Source organism: Camelina sativa, chromosome 2, assembly GCF_030686135.1.
Source record: "Camelina sativa cultivar CO46 ecotype springtype chromosome 2, ASM3068613v1".
Classification (NCBI taxonomy): Eukaryota; Viridiplantae; Streptophyta; class Magnoliopsida; order Brassicales; family Brassicaceae; genus Camelina; species Camelina sativa.
Genome location: NC_141881.1, coordinates 855,000 through 877,633, shown reverse-complemented (window position 1 = coordinate 877,633; position 22,634 = coordinate 855,000). Strand labels below are relative to the sequence as shown.

The following is a 22,634-nucleotide window of genomic DNA, read 5'->3' as shown; positions in this document are numbered from 1 at the left end:
TAAATAAAAATATATAGAGTTTTAATAAAACAAATATTACAAAGTTTAGAAACGATTATAGAAACACAAAAGAATAGATAATTCATTTTGATCAGTAGATATAGGAATATACATAAAATATTATAAAAAGATTTCGTTTGTAAAAGCTACATACTTACAATACATGATGTAATTACCAAAATAATAATTTATCATCTACCCAAAAATTCAAATCTATTTTATCATTTACTCAAACTTAGCAAAACAATTTATCAATTTTTTTTTTTTGTGTTGTTAGAATTTTCTCTAAACTTTGGTTTTATTTTTTATGTTGATGAGTTTTGCTTAGGGTAGATCTTTAGAGGTTTCTTCTTTAGATTCTCTGAGTTTCCTGAAAGGGTAAAAAGTAAAAGCAAAAAAAATTAGGTTGATATTAGTAGCATAAAAGATGCAAAGATTAGCTCATGTGGCTAGAAAAAAGAAAAATATGGCTAGAAAATGTATAATGTTCAGCAAGGAGTGATATATAGCTAAGAGCAGACTATTAAAAATAATTTAATTACATATGAATACAGCTAGTAGTGATATTAGATTTGACTTATTAGAATATAACTGAAATTTAAAATCCCTAAAAGAGGAGTATAATTAGCTTTTAAATATATAAAAAATAGAGGTTACCGTAAAAAAATCAAAATTTCAAATAATAACAATCGGAATATTGATTTACTTACTAACTTCCTAATTTTTTATGATTTCATTATTGTTGCACTGTAATTAACATAAATAAAAGCAAAATGAGAGAACTTTATGTTCACAAATAAAATCATTTATTTGGTTTTAACAAATTAAAATATATACATATATATATATATTTCAAAAATTTACACAAATGTAAAATAGTTCATCTAATAAGTCAAATTATGCATATACCTGATTCACATAAGAATATAGTAATTTGATAATTTTCGTAATGCTTCATATGTCCTGAAAACAATTAAAAATACTAATCAAATTCATAATTGATTTTGATAGTCATAATCAGCATCATAATTAGAAAAATTTTGAATGAAAATTTGTACATACCTGTATCACATAAGAACATATGAATTTGATATGTTCCTGTAAAATAAAAATTAAAAACATTAATATACATCATATTGGATAAAAAAACATGAATATGGAAAACGGAAAAATGATAAATAAATAAAAACATCAGAAAAATATAGAAAAATTGGAATGAAACAATTGATGCTCTGTTCAACAAATGTATGGCTTTATATAGTGAGGAATATTTGTCGATTTTTAGGATTAATAAATTGAAGTCTTCTAGAATAGTACTATTTTTTTGGCTTGTAGATAAATTTTAATGATAATTTCGAATTTTAAGGTAATTACTTAAACTAATTAACTGAATATACTTTTTGTAATCGATATTGTATTAATAATTGATTAGAATGATTTTTTTTTAGAAACCTTTTATTTAATTTCGTAAGAATTTTTTTGAAACTTTCCTAACTGAAAAAAATATTGGAAACTAAAAATTAGGATCATTTTGGCAAAAAGATATTTGGTAAAGATATGATATCTTCAAAAGTAAATATATTCCCGAAATATTGTTTCTGATATAATTATACTTCTATAAATAAAAATACGACATTGATAACAATAGTATTGATTTATGATATTAATTTTGATAGTTTCCTAAATTAGAGGAACAATAAATATTCGATCAATTAACAATAAACTGTTGTAAAACATAACTCAAAAATATAATTATTATATTATATATGTATATGTGGATATGTATGTAAAACTATATACACTGTAATAATAAAGAGAAAGGGACGAGAGGTAAGTGAAAGAAATTCTTCTCTCTACTTGTTATTATTACATCTTCCTCTCTTTTGTCTTACTCTTGTTTGTACAATTCCTATTTATAATGGAATAAACAAGTTATGAGTCATACCACTTATTAACCTGGCAATGACACATGTAAAAATGTAAAGACATATGTTGATGGATTAATCACACTTGTTTTACAACACTCCCCCTTGATTATCCATCACTATTTACTTATTGTGTACTGCCTCGTTAAAAACCTTATCATTGGAAAAACCATATAGGATAAAAACCATGATAAGGGAAAAAGAGTACAGTGACACAATCTCCCCCTGGAATAGACGAGTTTTCTCCTCATAGGTTTCGTAGATGACTCATATCGATCATTCTTTGCTTCGAACAAACGAGTCTAATTTTCTTCATATCTTCCGTAGATGATCCATATCGATCATTCTCTTCATTCTTCTGAAGAGAGATACACCTTCACCATTGACATTCGTCTTTGAGGTCGATCTTTTGCGTATTATTTGCTGCCTCGTTAAAAACCTTGTCATGGAAAAACCCAATGGGATAAAAACCATGATAAGGGAAAAAGAGTGCAGCCACGCGAATCATCATATTCTCCCCCTTTGTAAGTAACTCTGCTACATTGTTACTTGAGTTGATGGACTGGCTATCAACTTTTTATTCTTCTCGAATTCTTGACTTTAAGAGAGGAATATGTCTTCTTTTGTCGCTCTTGGTGTAGCTTCCTTTGATTTGGGGGATATATGCAACAGAGTCTTCAAACAAAGTTGTTGCCTTTCTGTTGCTTCTTGTTAATGGGTCTCAACAAGCATTAACTAGTTGATGCTGATCGAACCCTCTGTTTGAAGTTCTTCGCCAACATGTTATGAGGCTCCAATCTTAGGTATAGAGAACTATTGGTTGACGTTCGGGCATCATCCGAGCCACTAGGGATTCTTGATACGACATATGAAGCACAATTATTTTGGAATGACTTGAACAAGCGACGGCCAAAGTCTATCACTGAAATGTCGTGAAGTCGTTGTTTTGCGCTTTATCTTTATATTAATCCGATATAGATCTTCCATCTGCAAAATCAACTAAACCAAACTTGGGGATTCCAAAATATATTAAGCCCAAGTTAATCATACCTTTGCAATAGAAGATACGTTTTAACTCATACTCAAAATATACTTATAGAGAATGAGTCATATGCTGCAAAGAGATTAATAGAAAATGCTATGCACAATTCATAAGATATATAAATGCTCGTCAGCATTTATATATAATCTTATATGACTATATATATATATATATATATATATGAATTCTATTAGAAGTGATTATTAAAGCATCTATTTCGAAAGATGTTTCCAAGATCTTTTATTCCAAATAACCTTTAAGGGGTTTTGATGGTCATCAATGAGTTCTCGAGAACATATTATCATATCATATATCTTTCGGGATTAGCTCTTCAAGCATCCCATGAGGCATCCCATGAGTCATTCATATAGCATCCATTTTGTTTGATAAGGTATTTTAACAAAACATGGCGCGACACACCATTTTGTTATATATCATTATACCATTTTGATGCTTGGACCACTAGTCCAAAAATTACTCGTCTTTCATACGAGTTTAATGTAGACTTGATTACCTCTTTATTGGCCAATATATATCTCTATACGCTCACAGAGCAGAGATTTATGATCCTTATTAATCACATTGCGCGATAATAATTTTATTGTCGACATGTATGTCTTTGGTTCCATATTTCCCATAACAACATGGTTAATCGAGATCTCTTTAATCATTATATAAATGATCTTATTCGGTTACCTGATTTTGTTATTAACCATATCAATCGGTTTCTCTACCTCTCTTGAGAAGTATCTCGCTCCTCTTTAGGAGTCTTTGTGCTCCTCTCTGGGAGTCTATTAGCTCTTCTTAAAGAGTCTATCTACTCCTCTTTATGAGTTCATTTGCTCCTCTTTTGAGAATATAATCCTCTTCTTAATTTTCTCCTTTTTCGAGGATTTTATTTATCTTAGGAACCAAAGTAGTCTATCATGTTTCTTATGTATCATAGACTTAGTATGTCATCCGTCAGAGACATTTTTTATTGGAGCATTTTTAGTTGGGAAGTGAGATTTCTCAGAACTACAAGTTCATATTCATTTATGTGAGGATCAATAATTATATGAAATCTCATCCATCAGCTTTTTGCATTTGATTTGCAATATAAATTTTGAATAGTGATCTTTTGAACTTTCAAGTTCACATTCATTATATTTATTTGTTCAAAGATCCAAAAACTATTCGATGATTCTCCCATAATGATGAGAAACATTATCATCTAACATGATGATATGCAAATCTTGCAATAAGCACATCTCTTATATGATGGCTTTAACATTACTAGAGCAGAGATTCATCTCTTGCATCTCTATATTACATCCTCTGTGGATGATATTTATATGCGGTGTGGAGGAGCATTTTAAAATATATATCACATACCTATAAGATTCAAAATGAGAAATATTTGATCTCCAACCATGAATACATAACATGGGAGAAATATTTCTTTATAAATTGTTGGTCTCATATATAATATTGACTACATGAAAAATTGCATTTTCCATGTTTTGACATGGAGATTAAATCACCAAGAACCGTTTTGCAATCTCTATGGGTTACGCTATGAATGATTCATTATAACTCATTTCAAGAGTGAACATCATGGATGTTCCACTTTATCACATGCAACATATATATGTGATAAACTATAGGATATGACTTCATCATAGTTATTATCGCTATAGGGTGTCAAATTTACCAAAGTTTATCGACTTATTGTCGATGTGGGATTCCTTGAATTCTCCCCCTCGAGATGATCAAGAGTTCATTCATCTCGTATTGAATCCCACATTAGGATCAACAACATACCGATTTCGGTTATGTCTAATTTGTTAGATCCTTATAAGATGTGAGCTTAGTATTACCCCCTCTCAAGATGATGATTTTTATGTCTATTCACCTTTGACCGAATCTTATTTTTAGATCGGCTATATTTGGGGTTTAATTTGGGGATTTATTAAAACAATCAAACCATCATATATATACATATACAATGAGCTTTTTAATCCAAAAATGATGGTGAATGAGCCAACATTATATGATTCTGGAGGCATAGCCTACCACAGAATTAAGGAGGAGGTATACAACCATCAACTCCATAAATAATAAATAGAATTTTAAAATTAATTTTAATAAACTGATACGAATATAATATAAATTATATTACCTCAGAAAATGTGAATGGAGGCATGCAATGCTTGAATAAGCTTCTTTTTCTTTTCATAAATTTCAATGATATTTAATATCATTTATAGATCATGATGGATTGATTAGTTATGCTATGCTTAAAGCAAGCATTAGTAAATTTCATATTTTACTATTATTTTGTCATCTTTGTTTTTGCATGATGCAATTATATATATGTGTGTCTCCAATATGGTTGAACATGCGATACCATGTTTATTTATTGTCTCAATATAATAATTTTATGCAGACAAAATGTCTTTGAAACTCCATGAGTTTATTTGAGACTTTGGAGAACACAAGACATCGATAATTATGAATCTGATGTCTTTGGAAGTCGAGAGACTAACTCATCTAGACCTTCCAATTCTTTTTTGCACTGTCTAAAATATATTAACATGTGCTTAATATATTCTCATAAGAGAAATATATATTTTTGATTAAAGACATTTCATTGTCTTTAAATCTTATATAACACATATAATTATTCTTTACGAATAAATAAAATTAAATAAACAAACATATAAATTCAGAAAATAAAATTAAGAGCTATAGCCTTATATATAAGAATTTAATAGACATAACTTTTCTTTGATCGTAGGCAGAGCCTATCATATATAATGATCAATCCATAAAAGACAAAGCTTTTTTATTTGATCATTAATGAAGCAGAACCTCTATATGTATAACGATTAGTCCGGAAATGACATAGCCTTATATTGATCGTATAGGAGGCATAGCCTGTCATTTTTAACAATCTTTCCGGAAAAGACATAGTCTTTTGTTAGATCTGGAAGGAGGCAAAGCCTGCCATATAAAACGATTTATCTATCCGGAAAAAACAACTTTTGTTTTTTATCGTGAAGGAGGCAGAGCCTACCATATATCTAACGATCTATCCGGATATGATTTAGGCATTTAGCTATAGATTTGATCGTTAAAGAGGCAACGCCTACAACTTATGACGATTAATCCAGAAAAATGTATAATTTCACGATGTCTATAATATTTATGTTTTATAAATATAAACCGAAACAATATGAATTTACTTACCTCGTAAAAGCTCCAGCGGTAAAGACATCGTGCTGATAACGTGTTGTAAAACATAACTCAAAAATATAATTATTATATTATATATGTATATGTGGATATGTATGTATAACTATATACACTGTAATAATAAAGAGAAAGGGACGAGAGGTAAGTGAAAGAAATTCTTCTCTCTACTTGTTATTATTACATCTTCCTCTCTTTTGTCTTACTCTTGTTTGTACAATTCCTATTTATAATGGAATAAACAAGTTAGGCCTGGGCATTCGGGTACCCGTTCGGGTTCGGTTCGGGTATTTCGGGTTTTCGGGTTTTCGGGTTTAGAGGTATAGGACCCGTTCGGGTATTTTTAGATTTCGGGTTCGGATCGGATTCGGTTCGGGTATTTCGGGTTCGGATTCGGATTACCCGAAGTTCACAAAACTCAAAATTTTAGTATCTAAGTTAGTCTAAATTATTCAATAATACGCAATATATCTAAAAATTTAGAGTATTTTCTATCCAAATTTACTAAGAAACAATTTAAATACTTCGAATTGTCGAAAATATCTAAAAATCTGAATATTTTGAACACTTATATTATTAAAATTATAAATATTACTAATATATTACTACTATATATTAATAAATGTTGGTATATTCAGATACCCGTTCGGATTTCGGTTCGGATCGGGTTCGGATTCAGGTTTTCGGATTTAGAGATTTAGAACCCGTTCGGGTATTTTATAATTTCGGATACGGATTCGGATCGGGTTTTTTGGATCGGGTTCGGATCGGATATTCGGATCCGGGTATTTTGCCCAGGCCTAAAACAAGTTATGAGTCATACCACTTATTAACCTGGCAATGACACATGTAAAAGTGTAAAGACATGTGTTGATGGATTAATCACACTTGTTTTACAACATAAACATTAATTTTGATAGTTTACTTTTTGTTAGAGAACCATAATTACAGATTGCATCATTATAGCTAAATTTTACTTTGATATTTTCGGTTAAATTTTTTAATGGATAACCCATTTGTAGATTTCGGATATTACCAACCCAAATCCGAAAAAATCAATTTCGGGTAATTTTCTTTTTTGACCCGACCCGGAAAACATTTTGTACTTCTCTTTTGCTAATATAGAGATAGTTGTTATAGCTACCAAATAAGTCAAATTAAAATATATGATTAATACTAGAAAACAAATTAAACAGTTTTATTAAAATCATGCATTATTTGTTTCGATATCTTCCAATGTCAAAAATACAAAAGTTTCGATATTTTCCAAAACTTCCTGAAATTACCGAATTTAGGTTCATCGTATGTCTTATGTCATTAATGACAACAACGATTCCTTTACAGGCTATAAGAAAACGGCAGGATCACTCCGTCTGGTGAAGTAAAATGACACGGGTTCTCTCATCTGTTCCTTTAAAACGACTTCGCCAAAATTCCTTTCACATATTAAAGGTCCAATAGCTCTGATGTTTAAAAAGACTTGTTAACCCAAGGCCTAATAGTCTTTCCCCTTACTCTCCCCTTATTGGTATTAGTCCACGCAATGCGTGATTACATGAATAATTGTTTTTATTATATTTTTGAATATTTATATATAAAAAAAATATTTTATTCTTTTTTCTATTAACAATAATAACATAATCAAATAATAGATTTTAAGATTGTATTCTAGTAAAATTGTATCAAACAAAATTATCAAAAAAAATTAGTAACTGTGTAAAAATATCGTGTATAAATATTTCTTAAAGAAATATAAATAGAAGCTATATATATATATATATACAAATAAATATAGCTAACAAAAATAAAAATTATGAAAATTTAACCAAAGACATTTTATCTTGAAAGATAAATAAAAAATGAAATTTATAATAATACTGGATAGGAGTTACATTTGAGTTAAATGTAGAATTACACATGACATTAAATGTGAGTTAATTAGAAATAAATGTTTAATTTGTTTTGTTTTTTCTATAAAAGGAATACCAAGTGGCCCAATGAAATTTTAAACTTTCACATGATTTGGTTTTTTGTTGATATAAACTCATACATAAAAATTCAAATTCATATTATTTTGAATCTAAATTAGTTTTCTTATAACATCATATGAACTTCAATCTAAAGATTTTTAAAATCCCAAGAAAGCTTTTATCTTTTTAGTTTCTTTTTTTAGTTTTCAATCATCAATTTTGAAACGACCGACCTTTTTTTAATAGATAATAAATAATATATATATATATATAACTAAACTACAACTAGTGATCCCACACCCACTAGCCACCTAACCACATTCACAATCAACAGCGGAATAACAAAACCAATATCCAATAATAAACCAATAGTAATCCAATAACAATCCAATATCATAGCATAAGCAATAACCAAATACCAAACAACAAGAAACAAGGAACCAGCAACCTAGCAATGTTTCTAATGACTCAACTCTAGCAACCTAGCAATGCCAGACAACATCCAATCGAGTCCCTAGAACATCCTCCTCTTCATTGCCTTGATTCCACGATCACACTTTGCCTTTACCTGCACCACAAACACAAATTGAGATGCATGAGTATTTGATAAACACTCAGTGAGGCAATCCTCCCATCTACTGGGCTATACACACAAGCAACAATGATTCCAATGTTCCAAACAAGCAACAAACAAAACAAACAAACAAACCAGGAAATCGAACATCGTCTCGCTGGAAGGGAGGTGTCGAACGACACCAGCCTAGTGTCGACCGACACTGGCCTTGGTGTCGACCGACACTACCCCACAGTGTCGATCGATGCCCAATTTGCTGGTGTCGACCGACAGCAAGTGGTGTCGATCGACACTCCTTCTGCAACTGCGATCCGCGCGAAGTCGGGAGTCGAATCTCACTCCCAAATCTCCTCCAAATCGTCCAATACTCGAAACCCAAGCCTTATACATCCGTAGGAACATGTATCAACCAATCCCAGCAAGAAAAACACACAAACAAGCAACAAACAAGCAAGAACAAGTGAATCAAAAGCTTAGATTAGCCATGGTCATGCACTCACCTCTCTGCAGAAAGATTCTGACCAATAAGAACGAATTCCCTCACTCCTAGCAAGCTTCTAGCACCTTCCCAGCCTTAGATCTCCCAAGAACAGCAAGGAATCTCACCAATCTCTCTCAAAAGCTCAAGAACCAACTCTCTCTTTTGCTTTTCTCTAAAAGCGGCAAAACAACACAAAAACACGACCCTAGGTCGTTTTCCCCCTTTGACAACTCGATTTTTAGGGATTTCCTAAACCAACCACGCAAACTGGATGATTAAAATCGAACCGACCAAACCGACTACAACTAGTGTCAATCGACACCTCCTATGGTCTCGATCGACACCCTCACCAAAATACCAATAAAAGGTTTGCGGGTGTTACAATTCTCCCCCACCAATCTAGATTCGTCCTCGAATCTTGAACAACCATCAGCCAAAGACTCTCGTGCAACCGTCTCCACGGCCCGCACTCCTCTGACCGATCTACAGAAGATCACCTCTAGGCGATAGACTCACGCTCCAGGCGTCATTTGCTCTCGACTTTTGGACTTTCCTTTACCCATAGGCCTAAACCTTGAGTTTTATTGGCTCCTCATCAGATCTAAGTCTGCATGCCAAATGTTGGCTCCTCATCGGGCCTAAACCCGCATGCCATAATATATAAGGAAAAATCCAACTCGTCTCTCGGGTCGTCACCCTACAGCGCGCCTCCGGACCGTCGTCCGAAGTCGATATACCAACCATACTCCCAAGTCACAAAGTCTCCGAGTATGGCAGTACTAGGAGAACCAAAGGTCCCCAAGAGTCGCGAGAAAACAATTCTGAACGTGTCTGAGTCCTATCCCTATCCAGGTTTCCTTCCCGTGGCTCGCGTAAAACATCTCAATGTCCTACCAACCACATATCCCCTCACTGGAATACCCCATGACCACACAAGGATCATATACATGCCACGAGGGCCAAACAAATATCCTAAAGAGGAGCGCCTAAATAGGCACTCTGGCTAAACAGCCCGCCACAAAGGCCATCTGTCCCAATGGACCATTTGTCCCGAAGGACCGTCTGTCCCGAAGGACCATCTGTCCCGAAGGACCGTCTGTCCCGAAGGACTATCAGTCCAGAAGGACCGTCTGTCCCGAAGGACCATCAGTCCGGAAGGACCATCTGTCCCGAAGGACCATCAGTCCGGAAGGACCGTCTGTCCCGAAGGACCGCCTAACAGGCACTCTGGCTAGACAGCCTGCCACAAAGGCCACAAAATAACAAAAGAATACTGCCACAAAGGCCACACAATAACAAAAGAATATTGCCCCACACGGGCACACTGACTCGAAAGTCCGCCACTAAGGCCACCCAAGCCTCTCCAAGGCTCTCCACCACTAAAATGGACAAATTCTAATTCCCGTAAAACTTTCCATATTTAGCACTTTCCTTTTTTGGAAACTTTCCACTTTTGGAAACTTCTATTTCAGGAAACTTTCCTCCAAAAACTCCGCCTCACGGAAACTTTGTACCCCGAGCACCACCTCATCTTGTTACTGAGTCGCACAACCAACCACCCCAAGCGACCGAGTAAACAAGAGAGATGGGCTGGAATACTCCATTCCCGCTCCAGGCTAAACAACCTCAAGTTGCGGCTTGCTTCTCATACCACTTCTTGAACCTTGCTTTCATCTTTGCCTCAGGCTCCCAAGTCTACTCCTCAACACCATCACAGTCCCACAGGACTCTCATCAAAGGAATCTTCTTCTTCCGAAGTTCCTTGATCCTCCTCTCGAGAACCCTCACTGGTCTCGCCTCCAAAGTCATGTTAGGCTAAAGATCCTCAAGAATCTTAGCCAACACTCGCTCACCCTCACGGAGACACTTCCGCAACATAGACACATGGAAAACCTTATGGAATGCACGCATAACCTCGGGTAACTCCAGTCTATATGCCACTGGTCCAACCCGCTCAATCACTCTGAATGGACCCATATACCTCGGACTTAACTTAGTCTCTGACAATGACCTGTTCGGACCCCGCAACATGGCCTTCTTGAGGTACACTCTGTCTCCTACCTGAAACTCAAGATCTCTCCTCCTCCTATCGGCATAACTCCTCTGCCTATCCTGAGCCTCTTTCATGTTCAGCTTGAGAACCTGAATCTTCTCTGAGGTCTCCTGAACAAAACTAGCACCAAACATGCTCCTCTCCCCCACCTGAGTCCAGCATAAAGGTGTACGACATGGTCTCCCATACAAAGCCTCATAAGGAGCCATCTTAATACTCGCCTGATAACTGTTGTTGTAAGCAAACTCTACCAGGTTCAAATGATCTGCCCAATGGCCACCCCAATCCAACACACACATCCTCAGCAAATCCTCCAGCGTCTGGATCGTCCTCTCAGACTGTCCATCTGTCTGGGGATGATAAGCTGTACTCATATGCACCTTAGTGCCCATCTCCGCCTGAAATGCCTTCCAGAACACCGAAGTGAACTTAGAATCCCTATCAGACACAATGCTCGCTGGCACCCCATGCAATCTGACTATCTCTCTCACATACTTCTTAGCCAAGACCGCTGCTCCATCAGTCTTCTTAACGGCCAGAAAATGTGCTGACTTAGTCAACCGGTCCACGATGACCCAAATAGCATCAAAAGTCCGTGACATTGGCAATCCTACCACAAAATCCATGGTGATCATATCCCACTTCCACTCAAGAATGGGTAAACTCTTCAGTAAACCGCCAGGAACCTGATGCTCAGCCTTCACTAGCTGACACACATCGCACCTCGAAACCAAACTAGCAACATCCTTCTTCATCCCGACCCAATGATAATACCTCTTGAGGTCACGGTACATCTTAATCGCTCATGGATGAATAGATAACTTGCTCGCATGAGCCTCTCTCAGAATCTCCTGCCTCAACTCCTCATCCTTGGGCACACAAACCCGACCGTGCACCAAGATAATACCATTATCTGAGACCTGATACTCTGAATCCACATCCTTAGAGGCATTCACTAGCCCCAAATCCTTCTCCTGAGCCAACCGCACCCTACTCAGAAGATCTGCTCTATCAACTGCTTCCAAACCCAACGGTTCCTGTGAAACAGCACACAAACTCAAAGCACTAATCTCTCCAACCAGAGACTCCATCTCCAGCTCCTGAGCCGAAGCTACCCTCTTCCGACTCAGAGCATCTGTAACCGTGTTAGCCTTACCAGGATGATAGGCAATCTCCAAATCATAATCCGCCACAAGATCCATCCACCGCCTCTGTCTCAAATTCAGCTCAGGCTGAGTGAATATATACTTCAGGCTCTTATGATCTGTAAACACCTGTACCTTTGCACCATAAAGATAAGATCTCCAAATCTTCAGGGCAAAAACTACAGCACCCATCTCCAAATCATGAGTAGGATAGTTGCCTTCAGGCACCTGCAACTGCCGCGAAGCGTAGGCAATCACCTTCCCATGCCGCATCAGAACACACCCCAAACCAACTCTAGATGCATCTGTATAAACCACATAGGGTTCTCCCTGCTCAGGCAAAGCCAACACTGGCGCAGTAGTCAACATCTCCTTCAGGCTTGCAAAGCCTTCCTCACACTCTTCTGACCAAACAAAAGGAACATCCTTCCCTGTCAACTTAGTCATAGGACGTGCTCTGCTCGCAAACCCCTGCACAAATCTCCTGTAGTATCCTGCCAATCCAAGGAAACTCCTGATCTCTGTGGCATTCTGTAGTCTAGGCCAATCTCTTATAGCCTGAATCTTCTCTGGATCTACAAAAACCCCCTCTGCAGAAACAATGTGACCCAGAAAGCCCATCTCACGCTGCCAAAAACTACACTTGCTCAACTTGGCAAACAACTTCTGCTCCCGCAGCCTCTCCATAACTGCCCTCAAATGCACTGTATGTTCCTCAGGACTCTTAGAATAAACCAGGATATCGTCGATGAAAATGATGACAGACACATCCAGAAACTCCTAAAACACGCTGTTCATCAATCTCATAAACGTTGCTGGCACGTTAGTCAACCCGAAAGGCATCACCACAAACTCATAATGCCCATACCTCGTCCTGAAAGCAGTCTTCCTCACGTCTGCCTCATCTATCGGTATCTGATGATAACCCGACGCCAGATCTACCTTGGAGAACCAAGTAGCACCCCTCAACTGATCCAACAACTCATCGATCCTAGGAAGAGGGTACTTGTTCTTCACTGTGACCCAGTTCAAACCCCGATAATCAATGCACAACCTGAAACTCCCATCCTTCTTCTTCACAAACAACACTGGCGCTCCCCACGGTGATACACTAGGACGGATGAATCCCTTACTCAACAAGTCCTCTAGCTGCTTCTTCAGCTCTGCCATCTCTGCTGGAGCCATCCTGTAAGGAGCCTTGGATAACGACATCGTCCCCGGTTCCAGTTCAATGGTAAAAGGGTCCGACCGAGATGGTGGTAATCCCTGCAAAGACTGAAACACATCCTCAAACTCCTCCATTACCGGAATACCGCTAACCGTAGAATTCCCCACTGACTCTGGCATAGATATAGTAACTAGATAAGCCTCACGGCCCTTCTCGATCATCTTCCCAGGCTGAATGGCTGAGATCACGAGACTCCCCGAAGTCGGTCTAATACCCTGAAACACCAACTTCCCTCATGGACGCTCAAACTCCACTCTACCCCGATAGCAATCCAGATGCACCCTATGCCGATGCAACCAATCCATCCCGAGATAACATCATATAACTCCACTGGACTGATAAGCAAATCCGCTGGCCATGACTCTCCTGCGATCTGAATATCAATTCCTCTAGCTCGTCCAATCACTCTCAGGAACTCGCCTCCCGCAAGTCTGACAACTCCTGAACGCTCTCCAGGATCCCCGCTGATCCCCACACACTCTGCACACTCCGGAGTAATGAAGCTATAAGAAGCTCCAGAATCAAACATGACATGGGACTTAAACCCGCCCACCAACAAGGTCCCTACACAAACCTTATGTGTTGAGAACCTACTACTTTATCACAGGAAAACATAAAATCTGAACCGACTAAAAATTCACAAAGCTCAAGTTTGAATTGATTTCAACAATAACAACAACAACAAACACACAGAAAAAAAAAGATTTGAGAAATAGTTGAAGAGGATGAGAGAATGAAAGAATGAGAGATCAAACATCCAAACTAAAGAATTAAGATGTTTTCTTTAGTTTGATTCCCTTATTATGAGATGGTTATAACCAAAATATTATTATGGTACTCAAAATTTTATTATACATATTAGAATACATATGTATTTTAAAACAAAATCATATAAGAAAAAAAGAAGTACATAAAAGAAAGAAACAATAAAATTCAAAACAATGTTAAATATATAGTAAACAAAAAATATAATCAAACTTATAATTGGGGTTTCAACCTATGCAAGAACATTATAAAAAAACAAAAAAAAGATTTAGGATTTGGGATATGGTGGAGGAGGATGTGAGAAATGTTATTTATAGGATAAAAAATTGTAACATCCGCGAACCGGATTATGCGGTTTTGGTAGGAGTGTCGATCGACACCCTTGTGGCATCGATCGACACCACTATTTCTGGGTTCCTCGGGTTTGTTTTAATTCGCGATTTTGGTTTGGTTGATTTGGTTTAGTTATCTAAACCGAGTATATAAGTGGAGAAGCGACAAATTAAGGGTTTTAGGGTGTCTGGTCGCCGTTTGCAGAGATAGAGAGAGAGGAGAGAGCCTATTGTGGTGTGAAGGAGATTAAAAGAGAAAGAGCAGAATCGTTAGGGTTTGGGAGGAAACAGTTTCGGTATATCAAATAATTCTCAAAGGTAATGAAATTTGGTAGGTTTATTCCCAAGTCTTTCATCGTCATTCTCCTTTTTACAGAAGTAGTTTTGGATTTAAACTCGATGAGTTATTGGCAGTTTCGTGAGTCACGTTATCTCAGACGCGAGTTGGAACCATCGGGGATTGTAACTGAGATAGTGGTCTCGTCTGGTTCCTGATCGTGCTGATATTTTGTGGGAAGCTTCGTGACGTCTATAGATAGCTTTTCACTGGAGAGATTTGTTAGTTAACGGTTGGTTTTCGTTTTAGGGTTTCGTCTTTGAGACTGTTCTTTTCTGATGTTTCTGTCCAGTTTTGCTATAAGTCGTTTTTGGTTGTGTGCCTTGTTGTAGGGCGTTTCTGGGCTGTTTCAGACGTTAGGAGGGTCTCAACTGGTTGTATTGGTTGTTATAATCAGTAAGGTGAGTGCATGACCATGGCTTATCTAAGTCTGAGAATCCTTTGTTTGCTTGATTTGTTGTGTTTTGTGGTGTTGTTCTTGCTTGTGGTGGTTGTGTTATGGTTATTATAGGTTCCTGAGGCTTTTGGGAGAGTTTGGGATAGATTGTAGGCGGATTGGAACGGAGGTTCGTCGTTCGGATTCGTGCAGTTCGCGTCTGCTAAGGGAGTGTCGATCGACACCAGTTAGGTGTCGGTCGACACCATGTTTGGCCAGTGTCGATCGACACCTCTCTGGTGTCGGTCGACACCAAGTTGCTTGTTTCGTGATTTTCCTGGTTTGTTTGTGTTTGGTTGTCAGTTGTTAAGCATTGGTTTCTCAGTTGCTTGTGTGTATAGCCCAGTAGATGGGAGGATTACCTCACTAAGTATTTGTGATAATACGTACGCATCTCAATTGTTGTTTGTGGTGTGCAGGTTTGTGTTGTGGAATCATGGCGATGAGGAGGAGGATGATCTAGGGTCTCGTTTGTGTGTTATTGGATTGTTGGATATGTTGTTGGAACCTTGGATAGAGATATGCTAGGTTGATGGATAGAATTCTTAGGATTGTTATTGTATTGATGTTGTAATGGTTTTGTATGGTTGGTATGTTTCCGCTGTTTGTACTGGTTGTTATTGGTTTAATGAGGAGTCGTGGTTTGGGTTGGTTTAATTTAGTAGTATAGGCTGCATAATTGTTTATATTGTATTTAATTATTAAAAAAAGGTCGAGTTGTTTCATTTTGGTATCAGAGCCCTTACGGTTCTAGGATGGTTAAGTGAATGAGTTAGAGCGGTTTAAGAATTTAATTGGTGGAATTATTTTCCTGTTGATTGATGCATGATGTTGTGTGAAGAAATTGAGTATGCATAGTTAGTCAATTTGTTTGTGGTATGGACTCCTAGTATCATCCTCTTCGAGCCTTCAATGAGATTCCACGGTAAGTGATTTTGTGTTGTTAGTTGTGTAGTGTTTTGAGCTTCGGTGCGGGAGGTGCAATTGGCTATTGAAAAGTTGTTGGAAAGTGGTGGATCACGCCGGTATCAGGAAATACCGTTGGCGGTGACTTGTGTAAGTGGATGTATTGCAAATGGAGTTTGTTTGGATTTTTTTTGACTCGTGTGTCATGTGGAAAGGAAATAGCTCGGGAGTTCTATAAATGGAAAGTTTCCATAAATAGAAGGTTGCTATAAATGGAAAGTTTTATAGGAGTTAGAGCTTTGTTATTTTTGGAAAGTGTATGGAAAATACCTTGAGGGTAGGGTGTTCCAGGGTGACCGGGTGGTGGTCATGGTGGTGTTCGGGATATGAGTTTTCGTGAAGGCGCGCTGCTAAAAGAGGAAAGTTTCTAAAAATAGAAGTTTCTAGAAATGGAAAGAGTTGAGGTAGATCTAGTCGGGAGATACTCGATGACATCAGACTTGTTTGCTCAGGATTGTGTGGGCCCAACTCATGTGATACCGATAGCTCGATGGACTTTGTGGCCAGAGAGTGGGAGTGGTATGTTTGCTTCGGATGATGATCCGAGAACGTGCTTTAGGGTGACGACCCAAGAGCGGGATTTTGAGACTCCCTGGATACCGTAGCTGTGAGCCGCGGCTCGGCAGTGAGCCGGTATGTCTCGAGGGTTGCGACCCGAGAGCGGGGGGAGTGGGCGTGTGAGACTCCCTGGATACCGTAGCTGTAGGCTATGGCCTGGCTGTGAGCCGGTATGACTCGAAGGTTGCGACCTGAGAGCAGGGGGAGTGTGAGTGACTTCCTGGATGCCGTAGCTTAAGGTGGTTAGCCTGATAGCGAGCCGGCATGATTCGTTGGTTGTGACCACGGACGGGGGAAGCACTGAGTTGTGAGCAAATAATGTCTAGGATGTGAGTATATTGACTAGAGGGAGACCTCATGGTTCAGTCGGAGGTGTGCGGGCTGTTGCGACAGTGCACGGGAATACTTGGCTGACGGTATTTAGTCCGGTCGGAGGACGTGCGGGCCGTGTTGATGGTGGCACGGAGGTTCTTGACGGATGGACGGTGTTGCGGGATTCGAGGACGAATCCTTATTGATGGGGGAGAATTGTAACATCCACGAACCGAATTATGCAGTTTTGGTAGGAGTGTCGATCGACACCCTTGTGGCATCGATCGCCACCACTATTTCTGGGTTCGTCGGGTTTGTTTTAATTCGCGATTTTGGTTTAGTTGGTTTGGTTTAGTTATCTAAACCGAGTATATAAGTGGAGAAGCGACAAATTAAGGGTTTTAGGGTGTCTGGTCGCCGTTTGCAGAGATAGAGAGAGAGGAGAGAGCCTATTGTGGTGTGAAGGAGATTAAAGGAGAAAGAGCAGAATCGTTAGGGTTTGGGAGGAAACAGTTTCTGCATATCAAATCATTCTCAAAGGTAATGAAATTTGGTAGGTTTATTCCCAAGTCTTTCATCGTCATTCTCCTTTTTACAGAAGTAGTTTTGGATTTAAACTCGATAAGTTATTGGCAGTTTTGTGAGTCACGTTTTCTCAGACGCGAGTTGGAACCATCGGGGATTGTAACTGAGATAGTGGTCTCGTCTGATTCCTGATCGTACTGAAATTTTGTGGAAAGGTTCGTGACGTCTATAGATAGCTTTTCACCGGAGAGATTTGTTAGTTAACGGTTGGTTTTCGTTTTAGGGTTTCGTCTTTGAGACTGTTCTTTTCTGATGTTTCTGTCCAGTTTTACTATAAGTCGTTTTTGGTTGTGTGGCTTGTTGTAGGGCGTTTCTGGGCTGTTTCAGACGTTAGGAGGGTCTCAACTGGTTGTATTGGTTGTTATAATCAGTTGATAAGGTGAGTGCATGACCATGGCTTATCTAAGCCTGAGAATCCTTTGTTTGCTTGATTTGTTGTGTTTTGTGGTGTTGTTCTTGCTTGTGGTGGTTGTGTTATGGTTATTATAGGTTCCTGAGGCTTTTGGGAGAGTTTGGGACAGATTGTAGGCGGATTGGAACGGAGGTTCGTCGTTCGGATTCGTGCAGTTCGCGTCTGCGAAGGGAGTGTCGATCGACACCATGTTTGGCCAGTGTCGATCGACACCAAGTTGCTTGTTTCGTGATTTTCCTGGTTTGTTTATGTTTGGTTGTCTGTTGTTAAGCATTGGTTTCTCAGTTGCTTGTGTGTATAGCCCAGTAGATGGGAGGATAGCCTCACTAAGTATTTGTGATAATACTTACGCATCTTAATTGTTGTTTGTGGTGTGCAGGTTTGTGTTGTGGAATCATGGCGATGAGGAGGAGGATGATCTAGGGTCTCGTTTGTGTGTTATTGGATTGTTGGATATGTTGTTGGAACCTTGGATAGAGATATGCTAGGTTGATGGATAGAATGCTTAGGATTGTTATTGTATTGATGTTGTAATGGTTTTGTATGGTTGGTATGTTTCCGCTGTTTGTACTGGTTGTTATTGGTTTAATGAGGAGTCGTGGTTTGGGTTGGTTTAATTTAGTAGCATAGGCTGCATAATTGTTTATATTGTATTTAATTATTAAAAAAAAAGGTCGGGTTGTTTCAAAAATGATAGAAGTTACATTTCTAAAATAATTAAATTGGAAGAGTTACAATTATAGTTAATAGTGTGTTTAAATGAAAATAAATAGAGCAGAAGAAGTCAATTCACAATTTATGTAATTTCAGTTACAATTTAGTAGTAGATAATGAATTTAAAGTATGCATTAATGTATATGACTAAATGTGTTGTTTAATTAAAAGAAATATTAAATTTTTAAAAATTAAATTTAAATGAACCAATAAGGAGAGAGTGAAACCTTACTTTTATGTATATGATTACAATCAGAAATCGTAAAAGTACAATGCAATTAGGTAAAGCCATTTATCTACTTAAAGATCGACACATAATGAAACATGAGCAAGTATAAAATTAAATCAGATTGCACTAAAGTAAAAATTACAAAAACTAAACTAAACTTAACCAAAATCTAGTACTCATTAAATCCAATGATCATATAATTGTTGGAAAAGAATCTTATAGAACACCAATTCTTCTTAGGCACAGAGAAATTCCCAAAGGGAAATAGTGTAAGTTTACCTTTGATTTTGTATAATGCCACCGAAATCCAAGATGTTAGTTAACATTATGTTTAATTTGATATTTGTTAATTTTAGTTTGACAACTACTTGAAAAGGCATGGAGGCGACACAAATGCGGTAACATGTGACTATTATACTCAGTACTAGATTTTACCCCGCGGTACAGCGCGGAGCTATATTTTATTTTTAAAAAGAAAAATATAATTTGATTAGTAGATTAACTATATATATGAGTATATGACTAATGTTTTGCATATTTTAATTATTTATCCCTTATATTTATACATTAATTAAAATTTAACCCATGTTCTAGCATTTGATTAATAATATTTAAAATTTATGTTAATGTTGCTATAACCCGTTTTGAAATAAACCCTTTTTATGAGATTTTTAACATTTATAAATCTAAAGATTCATAATATTTTAATTTTTATTAAGTTTAACATATAAATAATATTTTTTTTGAAAAGGTGTTAAAATATAAAAAGGTATATTTATTTTATTTAATAATTTAGGTAGAACTAATTAGTTTCTATAAATACATTTCGAATTTATTTGTAACAATTAAACCAAAATTTATGGCATATGTTCCTCTAACAATTACTATGTATAACAATTAGTTTTTATTAAAAAAATGAATTTAATTAAATATTAAATGTCAGTGGCATTCCCTGTAAATAGTACTGAACTTCAGGATTTATTTCATAATTATCTCCAAAAATGTATATATAGATTACCTGTAAGTCAGTGTGATATTATTGATCTCGTACGTTATTTGTTCAGATGTATTTATTTCAATAACATACACATACATGATGATATATTTCTCTGCAAATTTATTTTTGAACTTCTTTCTCTGTCGTTTTTTGTGAGTTTCTCCATATTTATTAGGATATTATTGACAAGGCAATCTTTGTATATGTATTTGTTTCCATAACATACATACTGTATATTTTGTGTAAATCTTTGTAGTTAATCAGCTTATGTACTCTATATATCTATCTTAACATTTTTGGAGTACACATTTGTGCCATTTTTTTTTATCTTTGTATCCAAATAAGTTCCAACTAAATCCTCTATAATCTTTACAACCAAACACAACCACTTTATTTGATAATATTAATTTCAAATTTCCTAAAATCCATGTACCTAATTTAAAGCAATATGTTAGATTAAAATATAATTCTCCTTTCACTTTTATTTAATCTTATATTTAATTATTTGAATTACTATTTAATACATAAAGTTAATAAAATTTTAGATTTTTTTCCAGCATTTATGTGATTTGAATTTTTATAAATAGATATATATTTTAAAAATTGTTTTAGGATCTTTATAACCAAACAAGTATATCTGGATATAGATTATTTTACATTTGAGTTATTTTAATATATAATGTATATTTACACTTAAAAGTTAAAATATCACGCGATGGAGTTATATTGTGCGAAGAATTTGGATCTATATGAATATAAATTTAATTATCATTAATTTGTTGTTACACGGATATCATTTCATTATTTTCTAACATTATCAATATTAGAATATTAGATATATGAAATTGAGTAATTTATGATAATGTAGAGAACAAATTATTTTGCGGTAAACTGCGAGTTAAATCATATAATTAACAGTCAAATACAATTATATAATGTTACACTAAACAAAACTAACACATAAATCTATCTTAACATTTTGAAGTACATGTTTGTGCATCTCTTTTTAAAAAAAGATTTCCACAAATGCCAGTACGTATTTCACTATTAATCAAAGTCGCTAAGGTTATTTTTGTAAACATGTTTTAATGGGTTGGTTCAACATTAAAGTGTACAACCCGAAATCACAATCAGATCCTTATTGATTATGTTAGTCGAAATTGGAAACAATATTAAATATAGACTGAAGTTAAGGTAATCATCCGATTTTATAACAAAACTACTAGAAATTCATTTTATTTATATTGTAATTTTTATATAAAATATAATATATATGATTGTTTTAAACGTTTTTTTAGATAAAATATTATGCAATAAAATCATATGCTAAATGTGATGAATTGAAAAGACACTTATTTTGTAAGTTTTATATTGTTAATGATTCTAGATAAGTACCTGTGCTATAATACTGGTTAAATTTTATTTTATACAAAATTTTGTATATTTTCTATTTTAAAATAAAATTTTAATATGTTGTATTAGTCTATGTACGTGAAGTTATTTCAACAATGTATATTATACATCATGACTTAAATGTCATTATAAGATATAATTTGTGAATTTGGTTTTTAAAAAGCGAGTTATTATATTATGAGTAATTTAATATTTTGTTATACTTTTTGTTTTAATATACTTGGTTTTTTGAAATTCTTTCATATTATAGTGACATATTATTGACATTGCTATAACAAACCAATTTAGAGTGTTTATAGTTTCTAACTTTTATATCAAGTTTCAATGTTTTAAAAATATTTCAAAATAAATTATTTAAAGTTTCTTCTATTATATAAAATTATAAAATTCAATTAAAAAGTATGAAATTGAATTCAAATATTTAAATTTTGACTCGTTACTCAGTAAAATTTTTAATTCAATAGAAATTATTTTTAAAGAATAATATTACTAAACTTGAATATTTTATAGATTGAATCATTTGTATTTGTTTTTAAAAATTCAACTTATGGTATATACAGAAATAAAACTATTTTTTAATTATAAAAAATAATATGATAATTTATTAGTTTCACAAAATAGACTCATATTTAAAAATGAGAGGTGGAGTATAATGATAATTAACAAATCCCTATATAATAAAACGGAAGTACACAATATTTTTTTGTAGACTATATAATTTTAATAAGTTGGTTACAAATAGGTTATATATTAAGTTTTATATTATTTGTATAATCTGGATTTATTGTTTCCAAAAATCTTAAAGAGAATATTCTAAAGAATCATTTGATATCATCTAACTTACCATATTAATTTCTTTTATTAAATTATTCATCAAATAAAATCTTTTGATATCTAACTTAACATATTAATTTGTTAATTATCAT

The 22,634-nt window shown here is 35.4% G+C and overlaps 2 long non-coding RNA genes across 2 annotated transcripts; one reads left to right on the top strand and one right to left on the bottom strand.

Annotated features, from left to right (window-relative positions):
- Positions 1-1,885, bottom strand: LOC104712593 (uncharacterized). Its single transcript, XR_755535.2, has 3 exons — positions 1,063-1,885; positions 910-963; positions 1-370 (listed from the first exon to the last, which is right to left on the bottom strand). It is a non-coding gene; the product is annotated as an uncharacterized LOC104712593 (long non-coding RNA).
- Positions 1,886-19,438: 17,553 nt separating this feature from the next.
- LOC147948053 (uncharacterized) lies at positions 19,439-19,983 on the top strand. Its single transcript, XR_015574696.1, has 2 exons — positions 19,439-19,567; positions 19,655-19,983. It is a non-coding gene; the product is annotated as an uncharacterized LOC147948053 (long non-coding RNA).
- The last annotated feature ends 2,651 nt before the right edge of the window (positions 19,984-22,634 follow it).